At 43.8% G+C, this 13,729-nt stretch overlaps 1 long non-coding RNA gene across 1 annotated transcript; it reads left to right on the top strand.

The window, feature by feature from the left end:
- Window positions 1-510: 510 nt before the first annotated feature.
- On the top strand, window positions 511-13,524 carry LOC311604642. Its single transcript, XR_014781596.1, has 4 exons — window positions 511-812; window positions 957-1,008; window positions 1,775-1,887; window positions 13,478-13,524. It is a non-coding gene; the product is annotated as an uncharacterized lncRNA (long non-coding RNA).
- The last annotated feature ends 205 nt before the right edge of the window (window positions 13,525-13,729 follow it).

Genomic DNA, 13,729 nt, shown 5'->3' with positions numbered 1-13,729 from the left:
TCTCTCTCTCTCTCTCTCTCTCTCTCTCTCTCTCTCTCTCTCTCTCTCTCTCTCTCTCTCTCTCTGTGTGTGTGTGTGTGTTTGTCTGTCTCTGTGCATGCATATGTCCTGGCTTGCATCTCCATTGTAATAAAGCATTGGCCAAAAACAACCTAGAGAGAAAAGGTTTTATTTAATTTCACAGGTCACAGCCTATCATTGAAGAAAGCCAAGGCAGAGCTGGAGGCAGGAACTGAAGCAGAGCCCAGGAGCAATGCTGCTTACTGGCTTGTGCCTACCCCTCCCTCTTACTCCCCCGCCCCCCACTTACATAGGGATGGCTCCACCCACAGTGGGCTGTGGCCACAAACCAGTCTGGTGTTGGCAACTCTTCAGCTCAAGGCCTCTTTCCCCAGGTGTCCTAGATTTGTGTCAAGTTAACAGGTGATGTTTATGTGAGGGATTTTCTAGATGAGGTTTATTGAAGTGAGAAGCCCCTTTCCCCACTCGAGCTACCAACTGTGGGTGGCACCTTCCATGAAATAGGTCCAGAATGACTGAAAAGGAGAACTAAACACCAGCACTCGCCTTCTCACTAAGTGCCAGCACTCATCTCACCCTGGGCTCCTGACTACAGACTCAGTGCGCAGCTGCCTTGTGCCCCCAACCAGAACGACTTCCAAACCATGGTGGACTTCGTCCTCGAACTGTGAAGAAAAGGGACCTCTCCTTCCTGCACTGGTTGGTGTTTTGTCTACTGGACACGGGTCAGGATCATCTGGAAAGGAAACCTCACTTGAGAAAACGCCTCCATCAGACTGACCAGTAGGCAAGTAGGTAGAGCATTTTCTTGATTAAAGACTGATGTGGGAGAGCCCAGCTCACAGGGCAGGTGGTCGTGGGTTGTATAAGAAAACCTGTTGAGTAGCCTGGGGGACAAGCCAGTAAGCAGTGCTTTTCCATCGCCTCTGTTTCAGTTCCTGCCTCTGGTTTCCTGACCTGACTTCCCTTCATGGTAGGCTATAAGCTGTAAGTAAAATCCTTTCTTCCCCATGTTGCTTTTGGTCAGTGTTTTAACACAGAAACAGAAAGCAAACTAAAATATTTCCTTAAGCTGCTTTTGCCAAGTACTACAGCACTAAGAAATATAACGGGGGATCCAGAAGAGTCAGCTCCAGTATTCCCAGTCATTTAGGGGGTCTCTGTTGGAGATGGGCTGTGGTGTAAAAAGTAGTTTGCTGGGCAGCTAGAGCAACGGCTTTTTTTTTTTTTTTTTTTTTTTTTTTTTTGCTAAGGTCATCCATTTGCTGCCCATTACTCAGACTTTCCCTTCCTCTATGTCTTCATTCATTTGCAGGAAAAAAAATGCACATTGGGAAGAACACTAGAGTATAAATATAAAGCCAATAACACTCACAGTGGTTTTAACAATGCATGAACAATTCTTATCACCTGCCCAGTGTCCCTGGAGAGGAGGTTCTCCCCTGCATCTTCCTCAGGCTGAGCCCCTCTCGGAGAACTGACAGACCAACCCTATTCAGAGTTCAATCACAGTTACAGCTTTAGCTGGCTGCAGAGAGCCCTGAAGCCAGTGAACTGAGCAGGCTTTGAACAGCTGAAACCAACTTACTGGTTGACTAAAAATGCTGCGGCCAATTAGGTTGTGATTCTGTGCCTGGTTTCTGTCATCCTAAAATGCTATGAGATGCCCAAGTTGCCAGCTAGGTTTTGTTTTGTTTTACCTGAAACTTCTTCTAAATTTAATTGGAATAAAGGATCTTCCCTTTCTGTGTAGCCAGCAAGAGGCAAAGAAGAGCTTCCGTGGTCCAGGAGCATCTACTTGGTAACCAGGTGAGAGCATCATAGAGTTCACCGTGCCCTTTGTCTATTACTGCATCTGTGTGCAAGGTAAGTTCTCTCCTGGATTTTGAGGCTTTGTTGATTTTCTTGACTTGAGATGTCTGGGTTTGTCTCAACAAAATTCTCGTCACAAACTGTGTTTGGTGAAGTCGTGACAGAAACAGGACTAGACCCAATCAGGAAGTCTCTAGTGTCTGACTGGGTCGGACACAAACTCGGCTTAGGTCAGTGGATGCTCCACTGGGACCACAGAGTGGCCTCTGACTTCAGAAACTGTGCTTGGCCAGAACTCACACCCAAGCCAACTAAAGATTGGAGATTGGGGTCAATAGGTAGGGTGCCAGTAGACGGTAAACTGTGGCCTAATCTGGACCCAGCTCCTATGAAGCTCTGCCTCAGAGTTCCACCAAGGGTTAGTCTATGCGTCTTCAAGGGCTTGTGGCAGAGCCGAGGGTCAGTTTGTCCTATAAGAGGGGTTTGTAGGTGCTGCCTCCTTAGACAGACTGGACTAAGTTCACTTAGACTCTAGACAACTTCATTTATAAGAATTGCCAGAATGTATACTTCTTTTAGAGAAATGAGTAAAACTCGACAGAAATAATTTGGAATTATGTAGCCCTAATATGGGTGATTTGGTTTGGCTACAATTATTTACATTTCTAGAGTATCTTAGAAAAGGACCAGAATCCTCATATAACCTGTGAGACTTAGCTCAGAAAGCCTTTGAAAGGCCAAGTGGGTGGGGGAAGAGTTGCCTAGGAAAACTGAGGCTCAGACTGGGAGATACCTCTTTATCTCCCTGTGTGCTTTGGTTAGGATCGGAACCTCAGAACAGCATGCAAGAGTCTGATTGCTGTCTGGAAGATACTTTGTTCTTGTCATTTGCTTATGAGCTCTGCTCAAAACTCAGTAATTAAGTTGAAAGATTACAGAACAGATTGGAAAGTGGCCTATCTTCACTGGAGAGTCTCCATTTAGGCCCTGAATTTTAGTGGTTCTCTCCATGAGGAGGGAGGACTGGCTGTTTGGAACCTCTTACAATATAGAAGGCATTTTGGAGTTTGGGACCCATGTAACAAGCCCCACATTTGCCCACTTTGTCCTAACCACAACTTCTTCTTCCTCTTCCTTTTCCTCTTATTATTATTCTTTTCCTCCTCCTCCTTTATTATTATTATTATTATTATTATTATTATTATTATTAGTAGTAGTAGTAGTAGTAGTAGTAGTAGTAGTATTTATTCTAGACTAATGACAATATTTAGACCTGAAACCTGATTTAAAGCCAGTCAGTCAAGAAAAGGGAGTAGGCTCTTTGACCAGCATCACTCTCTTACTGAAATGAGCTGGAGTGAAGTAAATACCCTCAGAGTAGTTTTTGAAAAGTGGTGAATAATTGTGGTCTTGTTGGGGTGTGATGAAGCTGCCTTTCTGACGATGAAAGTTAATGTTGAGATTTTCTTAAAAACAGACTGCAAATGGGCTGTGAGATAGATGGAGAGTAATGTGGCTTGACATACTGCTATGTGTGTTTTAGTTCTTGTTGTTCTTATGTTTGGTTGGCATGTGTGTGTGTGTACATGCGCATGTGTGTGTGTCTGTGCCTGTGTTTTAAACTTAAAGATAACTCCTGCATTTTGGAGCGAGATTTCATTAATGTCTTCAGTGGGTAATTTTGTAAATGAGTAAGCCAATCACAATTGTGTAAAATAAGTAAATTAGGTGGAAATAAATGGGGAGAATGCTGGCAGACAAAATTATCTGGAATCTACGATGTGGAGTCGCCTTCTGGTGGATCAAGTGGCAATTATTTACAAAATGCCTGAGTCATTTAGTTAAAACACTGAAACTTGTTCTTCGGCCGTTCTGATCTTGTTCTGTATTGGAGGAGGAACTGAAAGCAGGAGACATGACTCAGACTAGTGGGGATTTCCTTATTTGTTGATTGATTGGGGTAGGCGACTCTGAGTTGTCCAAACCAGAAATGGCTGCCCACTGCTTTCCTCAGCCGTATTGAAGGTCTGGGTCCACAATTAACGCCACATAATGACTGTTTATTTCACAGAATTTCATTGTCCAGACAGAGCACATATTACATCTATGTACTGGTACGTTCCAGGGTCACACTTGTCTGTAATGACTAAGCAGATGGTGTTTCCTACTTCCTGGAATGTCACAGGAGATACAGATGCATGCACTGAAAAAGTGAGAATGTCTGGAGGATCAATCATGATGCCAGGGGCTACGGAGGAAAGGAATTGCCAGCACACTGTACCTGTGCTTGCTTCATTTCTGCATAGACAAACCACAGAGTGGAGCAGCACCCTGTCGCCTTTTATCTAGTCTAAACATCATCCTGGCCTCTCTGGTCAATGTTTGATAATAAATAAGTTCTGTTAGTGAACATTTTTGTGTATTACAGGATATGTCCATGGATATGAAATGGGTTGTGCTATGAGAAAATACCAACTTCATAAAGTTTCTTTCATTTACTATGAGTATGGGTCAAAGTTTCTCACTTCCTAGGCTGTCATTAGAGATTAAGGTTATTGGTCTCAGCAGGTAAGAGCGCATGCTGCTCTTATGGAGGGCCTGAGTTCAAGGCCAAGCACCCATGTCAGGTGCCCCACAACAACCTGTAACTCCAGCTCCAGGGCATCCACATCTCTGGACTCCATATTAACCTGTATTCATGTATACAGACACATATAATTTCAACATAATAAAAATATTTAAATAAAAGACATCCAGATTATAAAGGGATAAAAATTCCATTACATAATAACCACAATTCAAAATGGCTTTGTTATGTAAGGAAGCCAGGATACAAGTTTGATGGCTGAACCAATAAGCTCTGAGAGATGTATTTTTAAGGAAAATTTCACTTTTCGGACCTTAGGTTAAATGACTGACTGTCCCTCACTGGGCAGTCATTATGGGTACATAAGGGGACACATTGTGGAGAATTTTAAAGAAATAAATCCAGTAATGTGATTTTAGTATGATCCATCTGGCTCAAATTAGGAAGTGTAAGACTGTCCAAGAATTTAGCATTAACATCAAAGGCGTGGTTACACAAAGCGAGAAGCCATTCCTTTCCTCCAGTTGGGCTTCGTTAGAGAACTGGCCTACCCTTTGCAGACAACAGCAATACAGGGTCCTTCATTAGAAAGATGGAGTATTTGGACCGGGGGAGTTCAGATGTTTCTTGCATCTGTCTGACTTCCTTTGTTTACTTTAGCAGTCTTGGGTTTATCATTTGGGTTAGATGAGTGAGTTTCTTGTGGTAAGCTGTGATCTTATTTGTGATTTTAAATTTTTGATTTTTGACAGAGTTCCTAGGATCAAATTCTGAACTATTCTTTTGACCTAGAGTAGGAGAGACAGAAACGTAGGCATGCTTGATATGGAAAATCATAGATGTATTTGTAGAAGAATTGTGCGACGGCCTCAGAAACTAATTGTTTGCTTTTGTGCTGTCAACTATAACTGTAGTCAGTAAGATGTTTCTGTAGCAGAAATGACGGTCCTCAGTTGTTCTAAGACTCTAATGAACTCTCATGGGATATTTAATCATGGCTCTCAGGAGTCATATACCACAGCTGCCTAATTGTTCATCCTGGCCTGAAGTATTTCATCTTCAAGGAAATTCAGGAAAAGGATTTTGACAGCCACAGGTTTTTGATCACCTTGAGATCCTATTACTGCACTGGGTAAGGGTTTCTAGAAGTCTAGGAGGGAGATTGATGGCTCATAAGCTTACTGTGCCAACATCAGGCAGAACAGGAATTGATGGGCTGCCAGAGAAATGCTGATGGGTTTTCCCAGTGGGTTTACAGGAGCATACGCCTCGGGCACATCCTTAAGGTGAGAGAGAGCATCCCTTACCTTAGTTTCTGCTTCTTTGGCCTTCTTCCTTAATGGACTAGGCTAGTAACAGAGCTTCCGGACATGCGTTCACACTCCCAGCCTGAGGCTAGCCAGCCTGTGGGACACCAGTTGACTCTGGAGGAGTCTGTGCAGGTGCTAATATTTTGAATTGCTTGTGGATAAATACATTGAGTAATACAGTGATTCAGTTATAACAGCATTAACAAACAGGCCTCTTAAATGAAACAGAGGTATTCTTCACCCAGCATGTTCTTTAACCATAGGAAGTTTAGTTGGTTTAAAGGGAGCAGGGTGGGAACTGGGCCAGAAGCCTGGATCAGGAGCCAAACTCCTGGCATTGTCCTAGCAGTCACCACATTCTCCCGAGTGCACTGTGTTCTCGCAGTTTTAAATGTCTGTGTGCTGTCATCTGCTGAATGCTAAATGGCCCCCTTTGGCTGGAATGACAGGACCTTATGGTCATAAGCACACCATAACCTGGACATGGTATGTAGCGTTGGAAATCCAGGATGATGGTGATGGGATAGTGCCCTGCATTTTGGTCAAAATCTTGGTGGGATGTTGTATATCAAAAAGGAGAGTTGCCAGATAGGGTTTCTGTAGGCAGCATGCGTTTAGAGGAGGGCGTTGGCACTGTGCCAGCCAACCCAAGGGGAGTTTAATGGTGATGACTAAGCTTTGCCTAGTTGCAGAAGGGCTCACATCCAATCACCTGAGAAGGCTGTGGACAGACAACTAGTTAAGCTCTAAGCAACTTCATAGTTGCCGATGACTGTAGCCAATCAGCTGCTTTCTGTACCTCCCGCTGTTCTATGGAAGTTCCCGGAAACTCCTTCAAGTCTGTCCAACTTGCAAGCCATTTTCCTTCTGCTCAAATAAAATGAGCAAAGTTAGTGCAAAGAAATTACATTTCCACCCAGTTATTACAACTCTATCCCCAAGGAATATACAAATGACAGCCAGAAAAATTTTAAAGTCAGAGGCATATGACAACTCGGGAGATCTGAGTTTCAGACATGAATAGGGGAGGGTATGAGGCATTTTGTGGACTATTAATACATATATTATTTTAGACCCTTTAACACTTGAGCAGTTAGAACATGTCCTGTGTTCAAATTATACTCCAAAAATCATAATGTGAGATACTATTGTGAAGTATATAGTATCACAACGTGTCCAATGCCCGTTAAATATGAATGTTCCCAACTAATTTTGGTATGAGAACTTCTGTCTTGGCCCACCTTACTGACCCTTGGCTGCCATAGGAGTAAGATGACAAGTACAAGAGGCATCATTAAACAGAAAGTTTATGCACAGGTGTAGTCAACCTCACTGCCTGCTATAGTAAGTAGCCTTTTCCTTCAAGTTGAAACATTTCCTGTTGTAGAAAGCAATGAGGCTTTTAAGGCTCAGAAGGCTATAGAAACATTGTTACAAGAGCCCTCCTGTCTAGAAGCAGAAACAATTACTGGGGTAAAGAAGCTCTTACTCGAGCTTAGAGGCTGAAATGAAAGTCAGGTAGTAAGTTTCTGCTTCTCTGTGGCATATGCTATGGTCAGCACACAGCAGCTTGCCAGCTCCATCCAGTGTGAGGACTGTACCTTTCACTCATGCCTGGAGGGGGCTTTTTGGTGACTTAACTGCCTTTGAGTCATCCATGTTCCTATAAGTGGCTGAGCAAACCCATTGACTCACTGAACTAGATGTGTAGAGAGCAATTTCTTCACTGTGTCATCAGTGTTCTATCTGAAGCACATAGACCTTTCTTCCTTCACATCGCCTCAGGAAAGTCAACACTTGTCAATAAAAAGTGGACAATTTAGGAGTACTTGCCATCACTGAGTGAAAACCCCAGATACCAAGGATGCTCAGACCTCACCTTGCTGAGCCTAGAGGAGATGGGCATATCATGAGGGCCATCCCAGAGGAAGTGGCAGGAATTGCATGGGTTAAACTCCTGCAGAGTTGTTCAGACTAGGTCAGGCAGGCATCTCAACAGGATGCTTACCCTTCAGGAGTGGTGAACTGAAAGGAAGATCAAGGCCAGGCGCTGTCTGACTGCATGTGGGCTTCTACTGAGCAGGTGGGATAAAAGTGGGACCTTGAAAGAATCAAGACAAATAACTGGCTTTAATTATCTATTTAAAAATCTGTATCATCTGACATGAAATGGTAACAAGAAGTGCGTCTCTGTGGCATCTGCTGTGGTCAGCACACAGCACCTTGCCAGCTCCATCAAGTGGCCATCACTGTTGCATCCTTATGTAGGTGTCAGTGGAGCTTTTGAGTTCCCAGAACACTTGTCCAGGCTCACTTCAAGCTCTGGGGAAGGCTGGGATTTCACATGGACTGAATATGGCCTTTCTCCTATCAAGCTTTTCGTGAAGCTGGTGTGCTTTTCATTAGCATGTTAACATACTCATGGCCCTCTGCATTAAAGGAAAGCGTATCCAACCAGTCCTGCTTCCTCAAGCCCTTTCATGTCCACCTCCAGTCACCTTCCCTTTACAGTGTACCCTTTTGTAAGGGTTTTCTTGATTGCCTGACCTCATTTCCATACCTGTTGGTCCTCAACTTGTTCCAGAACTATTCAGTCATAGCAAGTGTTGTATTGTGGGCGTGATCAGATGACCAGTACCTACCATGTGAAACACGGCCACCACCCTTCAGTTTGCTAGGATTTGACATCTCAGTACCTGTCCTAACCGTTGGCACTCTATCCTCTTTCCTCTCTGTCCAGATGGCTCCATCTCTGTCCATTCTGTTACATGCCTAAGTTTTGGAACTAGCCAAGCCTTAATTGTTCATGCTTTATTTTTTTCACTCTTATGTTCCTTTTACTTTATGCTTTCTGCTATGCTCTTTCCTTTATTCCCATGGGTTCAATTTTATGCTCAGTGACTCACTAACGGTTTTTAACATGCAGATCTGACTGTCAACATACTAGCCTTGCTTGGATGTTTCCAGGTATCTTAATATTAGTGTATTCAATATGCTCTACTTAGTGGCTTGTAATAGCCCTGTCAGTCCTGAACATCCGGATCCAGCCAAATCTCCAAGCCAGAAATCTAAAACCCCACTTGATCTTTCTCTTTCATGTGTATTTGGTCTCCAGACCAGCTGTGTGAACTTCCAAGCCTGTGCCTCTCTTTCTACAGCCACCATGTTAGTGTAAGTGACTGTCGTTTTTCTTTTGTCTTTACTATGTAGTTAGCCAGTGGTCTTCAAGATCCAAATCAGCCATCCTTCCTGCCTGCTCTTACATTGAAGACCGACGTCATTCACATGGCTCGCAGGGCCCTTCTTAAGCTAACCCATGGAGTCATTGACCGTTCCCTTGGGAAATGTATTAAGTGCAAGTGCAATAGCCTCATGGATGGGTAGTGAGCCAAACAAGGCCCTGCCCTCCTGGAGTCATGCCACATTTTAGGACGGCAATACCTATGAGGGAATACTGAGTGGCTAAGAGCTCAGGACTAATTTTTAAAGGACCAGAGGAAGTCTCTGTAGGTTTCTAGAAAGCCAGACTCTCAAGAGGGGTGGGTCTTTTATTTATTTTAATTAATTCATATTGAGGCAAGATCTCACTATGGCACAAAACTTGGTCTTGGATTTACCGTCCTCCTGACCTGGCGTTCTGGGCTTTATGACGCCAGGTGTGTGCCGCTATGCCTGGCTTTCCTACACTGTAGTTACCCCAAGTCACTAGTCACATCCCCCAATCCCACTGCCCCCCCCCTTCCTGCTGCTCCCAGTCCTCCCCCTTCAGTATTATTGTCTTTCTTTTTCAGTACTCTCATCTCGTGTGTCCTAATCTTCAAATCCAGGCTAAACTTTCCAGGAAAACATCCCTGGCCTTCTAGATGGAATCAAACTCTGATGTATTCTCGGGACCAGGTCCTAGTCTTAAGTTGCCAACTGAGTTTTGAGTTGTATCTGGGAGATTTTATACCTTTAACAGAGTAGTTATTATTTCTCACAGTAATAATGCAATTACTAAAAATTAGTTAGCTTTTCTTAACTTTAACCACAACTTTGAATCTAATCATTTGCTATATAAAAACAAGTAATATTTTGTTACTTAACTAATGTAATAATAATTATGTTTTTAATAGACTAAGTTCTTATAACTTGATCTGACTTTCTTAATCTGTTATGGCTTTCAATTATTTTTTCTTTTTTGTTTTCAATAAGGCCTGCACCCTGGGTGCTAAGATTATAGGTGTGTGCCTACAGGCTTGGCAGATGTTTTAACTGATAATTACAAATATATCATGAAGTCTAATTGTCCCTAACTCATTGTAGGCACATCTACAATGTGAACATATTTTTTGGACCCTAAATACCACTTTCAAAACTAATCTCAATGTTTACATGTTGCTGATTAGATTATCAAACACTGTTTTTACAAATGCTATCAACCAGAGTATGTATTTTAGATTAAAATAAAAACCCAATTTCCAATTCAATGTCTAATCTGTGAACCCAGTGGGTTGGAAGAGCTTTACTGTAATTATATTTTCAATCAGTGTCTCTCTACCATCATGCCTTAAATTTGAAGATCTCAGCCTTTGGGATAGGCAGACGGGGGTTGAGTTGGCCGAGTGTGGGGGCTGACAGTGTCCCAAAAGAACATCCTCTCATAGCTTTACTATTCCCTTCAGTCAGCAGCTCCCAGGTTTCTTTACAATGCTTTGATAGAATACTACGGCAAAGGTTGGGATACAAAGCTATAAATGTCACAATCAAACTATTGCGACCACAGAACCTTAGAAAGCCCACACTGAAAGTGCTTTGGGTGTGTAAAACTCTGGGCTTTATCTCCAAACTTCCCAGGATATAAAGATGCCTTCTAAAATGAGGAAAGCAGATTGTCCCTCTCTGGCCAGCTGAGGTCACTGGCCTAAGACAGGCGCTATTGATGGATTTGGCAGCACGTTCAGAATGATTCTACTTAAGCCATGGATTTAAAAGCCGCCGAGCCTGAGCCTGGTCTTTGAGTTGGTCTCTGCCTCCTCCTTCCCAGCTCTTGAGCTCCAATCTTTCACAGACTCTGCCTTGTTTGAATGTGATCCGGTGCCTGCTGGACAGAAGGACTCCCTCTTTGAGGGATTTCCACTTCTTGCATATTCTTAGGTGATACTTTCTTCACCTTGATGACCCATCTGTCCTCACCATGTGACTGACCTTCCGTTAGGCTGCGGCTACTTGCTGCTGGCCACCATATCTATAACGTGTGCCATAAATCACCTCTACAATGTACCAGGGAGCAAATGAATGAAGGGTTTTTCCGGGGAAGGTATGCTGTACACTAAGATCTGAGAACTTTACACAGTGAACTATTTTGAAGGTCATTACATTGCTTGCCTTATAATGTTAAAATAAATCCCTGTGGAGGTGGCTCAGTGGTTAAGAGCACTTGTTGCTCTTGCAGAGGACGCGGGTTTATTGTAGTAGCACTCACATGGCCGCTCACAACCATCTGTAACTCCAGTTCCAGGAAATCCAGACTTTCTTTCTGGCCTCTGCAGGCTCTGCATATATACACAGTACACATACATACATGTGGGTGAAACTCCTACACACATAACATAAATCTAAAAACTTCAAATATCCTCACATAAATGCAGGTGTTACATCAAGGGGTTATATCTCCAGAAGGTCTGCAGAGGTCAAGTATAAAATACGTCCTTGAGGGGCTGCATAGCAGCTGTAGTTATCTCAACTCTGTGTTGGCACTGCTTGCCCTAGCAAACCCCAAAGGTGCCGAGGGTACCTGACTTGCTCTCTGAGGAAACCAGCTCTACTGTAGAAACAGCATCCAGTCTGCGGGGAAGAAGGCATATGGCTGTGATTCACATCCCAAGGCCCTCCCTCCAGCTTTCTCCCTCCTCCTTCAGTTCTCCAGCCGTCCTTCTGATCTCTTTGCCAAGATCACAGCCTCCAGGCTCATCCCAGCTTCTCTCCATCCTGGCTGCTCACACTGGTATTTATTCCTCTGCCCTGAGCTCCCAGGGTGCCATACTTTCCACAGAATTTCACATTTAGCTCCCTGTTTACGTCCTTCCTACACTATGGACCACATAGTGGCAAGAGAGATGATGGGCTCGTGTGCAGCCAGGCCTATAGAGGCTGCTCAGCAGTCGGTCAATGAACAAACTGCTTTGGCCCCTTATGCAAGGAGACACTGTGATCACATTGGCCTTCATGTGAAGGAAATGGTCTTCGTAGATTTGGTGTATGAGTTGAAAGGGGAGTTCATGGTCCACTTTTACTGGAATGTGGAAAGCAGGAATTCTGGCTTTGTGAGTCTTTCTGGACGTTCAGTGAGCGTGGGCCCATTCTTGAGGGAGAAACTGAGTTTGGCCAAACCCATCTGAAAGCAAATTCCTTTGGAGTCTCAGCAGCTGACTCCCTCAGGCTCCGGCTGCTTTATCTGCATCTCTTTTTCACTCCATGCTTTGTTTTTGAAATAGTCATACAGGAGAGGGAAAAAAAAATGGCTCAAGACTGAATCTGAAGGCAATTCCTTCCTACGAGAAACTGAGCAGGCAAACAATGAAAAGCGGCTTTCACAAAGACCTCAGCCATTGGAGATGCCTTGTCCTTGGATTTTAATTCAATTTGGTGGCTGTACAGCTATTCAGCCCATGAATACTATGATCTAAATTTATTCTGCATCGACTCTGAGATGAGTTTAACCTGCGATGAGAGAACAGCTTGTCTTACTGGTTTCATCCCGAGGATCTCTTTTCACTTGAGATGAGGATAATAGTCAGGGCATTATTTCCCACTCTTCCCAGAAGCCTTGGCCTTTAGTGGGGATGAAAACCAACGCAGACATGGGAGAAATCTAGAAGGGGCCTCTCCCAGATGTCTGAGCAGGGTCACGCCCACGGGAGGTAGTCACATTCCACTTGGGATCCAGCCCTTGTCTCTTCCTTTTATTCTGGCTTCTCACTGACCACCTGACAGGAGACAGATGCATCCAGTCTCACTTGAAAATTTTTTATACTGTCCTTATTTCATGAAAGGGCTGTGCCTCAAACTGTTGCTGTCAGCACAGGATCCCCTCATATCAGACCCGTGCACTAAGCCTGGCAGTGCGTCGAGCTGATTTAATCGTGCACAGGCCTGCACTCATATCATCATCTTCTAAAGCGAACAGAAGTCATGGGATTTGTCCAAAGCCACAAAGACAGAAGCTGTGTCAAGACTTGAACCCACCATGTTTGATATAAAACCCGATGCTCTTTAGGACCACAGTGGGCAAGTTTCCCCAGAAGTAAGTAGGCAGAGACGCTTGGTCAGCACTGCCTCTGACTGAGTGGATGGTGTCGCCAGCCCGGCCCAGATTTAGGCTGCTATGGTTCAGTTTACTGGTCTGAGCTAGCCAGTGATAGCATAGTACGGTTGGTGTATGGCAGCCAACGCTATACCATTGTGCCTAATGACATGGAACAGTCAGTGGTTTAGTGCCAGAAATTTGTGTTCAGCAGAAATCAAACAGGTGACATTTCATAACAGGGTAAATTCAATCAAGATAAATTCATATAAGCAATCCAGCATTTCATTCCAGAAAATGTTTTTTGTTATTGCTCAATAAATACTTGAGCGTTTTTTTTTTCACTTAGAAGCTTCTGTCCTATGTCTCTCTCTCTCTCTCTCTCTCTCTCTCTCTCTCTCTCTCTCTCTCTCTCTCTCTGTGTGTGTGTGTGTGTGTATTCTTACATATTTTTCCTTACAGGCTTCTGTTATGATCCTCACAAAATATACATGAAGACCAACAGGATGGCCATACGAGTCCCCAGAGCCAGGCACAAAGGCTTTCTCTTAGAGATGGGATGTGGGGCAGACCCACTACAGCCTGCCAAGGCTTGACATAAGGAGGTTGTGTTGGAAGAGGAATCCTGGATGCTGCCAAATGATTGACAAGGATTCTGCTCCCTGAATGAAGATTTAGAATAAGAGAGGTGAAATAAGAAATGGTTTCGGAGTC

This window comes from Acomys minous, assembly GCF_964271855.1.
Source record: "Acomys minous genome assembly, chromosome: 9".
In the NCBI taxonomy this organism is placed as follows: domain Eukaryota; kingdom Metazoa; phylum Chordata; class Mammalia; order Rodentia; family Muridae; genus Acomys; species Acomys minous.
Note: the sequence above shows the minus strand (reverse complement) of the source record. Positions and strands in the feature narration are given on the sequence as shown.